At 26.7% G+C, this 1822-nt stretch overlaps 1 non-coding gene across 1 annotated transcript; it reads left to right on the forward strand.

Annotated features, from left to right (window-relative positions):
- The first annotated feature begins 368 nt into the window (after window positions 1-368).
- LOC142544029 (small nucleolar RNA R71) lies at window positions 369-479 on the forward strand. Its single transcript, XR_012819998.1, has one exon. It is a non-coding gene; the product is annotated as a small nucleolar RNA R71 (small nucleolar RNA).
- The last annotated feature ends 1343 nt before the right edge of the window (window positions 480-1822 follow it).

Consider the following 1822-nt stretch of genomic DNA (forward strand, 5'->3'; position numbering starts at 1 on the left):
TTGTAGCATGATCATGTGTATCACATATATGACAAACAATTTCTTGAATACTTTTTAATTGACCACTCTTTTTCATTTCTAATGACTCAATTTTTCTTGCTAAAGATGCAAGTTTAGCTTGAATATCTATATCATCTTTAAGATTATAGATACCACCACCATTTGTTGAATTATTGTTTTTAATTGTTGGTGGTTCTATTGTGCCTATATTATCCCAATTTTGAGCATTTTCTGCTAATGAATCCAAATATTCCATAGCTTCATTTGGGTTTTTATCTTCAAAAGTTCCATTACACATGAATTCTATCATTTGCCTATCTTTAGGTATTAGACCTTCATAAAAGTGAGAAACTATTCTCCATGTTTCAAAACCATGATATGGGCATGTATTAAGTAATTCTTTATATCTATCCCAAAATTGATAAAACGTTTCTCCTTGTTTTTGAGAAAAAGTTGTAATTTGTCTTTTAAAAGAGTTTGTTCTATGGGAAGGGAAAACCTTTTTGAGAAATTGTTGTTGCATTTCTTCCCATGATCTTATTGAACTTGATCTTAAATTTTGTAGCCATGTTTTAGCTTTATCTTTTAAAGAAAAAGGGAAAAGCTTTAATCGAAATATATCCATGCTACAATTTTGATCATTATAAGTGTTACAAACTTCCTCAAATTCTCTTAGATGCAAATATGGATTTTCAAAATCTAAGCAATGAAAATTTGGTAAAAGTTGAATAATTTGAGGTTTGAAGTTGAAATTAGATGCATCAGGAGGAAAAACTAAACAAGATGGGGCACTAGTTCTAATAGGGTTCATATGGTGCATAAGTGTTCTTAATTGATCATGTTCTTGATTATTATTATTATTATTATTATCATTATCTTGATTATTTGAATTATCATCCATGTTTAAATTATTTTAAGATACTCGAATAAGTCTATAACTTTTTTTTCGACTCCAAATACACATACAAAAAAAAAACAACACAATACTTAGAAATAAAACATAATTAACAAATATAAACTTAATTTATACCTCCCCGGCAACGGCGCCAAAAACTTACTACTACTTAAATAATAATTCACCCAAGTGTAGGTTGTCTGCAAGTAATATATTTCGTAAGTACGAGATCGATCTTCAGAGAGGTTATTTTGAGTTTAAATTTATTAATTTATAGATTACCAAATGCAAGATTGAAGTTTACAAATTATAAATTTTGTCAAGGCTTGAGGATTTATTCTTGGTTTATGTAATATTGTTTAACTAAAAGTAAAACAAAAAACCACCATAAATAATGATTCCAAGAAAATTAAACACACACATAATATAATATAGTTCCCACTATAGAAAATACCGAATTAACCGATATTATATGTATGATACCTATGATTATAATTATAACTATATAAATAAATAATTGAATAAAGTAAATGTTAAATTAAATCATTATATTTCATTTAGAACAACCGGCAGAGCCACGCTATTGCCTAAATGAAATATATTGATTTAATAAGTTAGTTGCGATAAAGTAAAAGTTAGTTGCGGAAAAGTAAAAGTTAGTTGCGAGAAAGTAAAAGTTAGATGCGAAAAATAAAAGTTAGTTGCGATAAAGGAAATGTTAGATTGTTAGATTTTAGTATTAAATCATAATATTTCATTTAGAACAACCGGCAGAGCCACGCTATCGTCTAAATGAAATATTATGATATTATTATATAAATATATACATATCTATATATATATATATAATAAAAGGTGATGAAATATTTATTGTATTAAAATTAAACAACAAATCAAGATAACCACTTTAATGGTATCAAGCATTTG

This window comes from Primulina tabacum, chromosome 4 (genome assembly GCF_025594145.1).
Source record: "Primulina tabacum isolate GXHZ01 chromosome 4, ASM2559414v2, whole genome shotgun sequence".
NCBI lineage: Eukaryota > Viridiplantae > Streptophyta > Magnoliopsida > Lamiales > Gesneriaceae > Primulina > Primulina tabacum.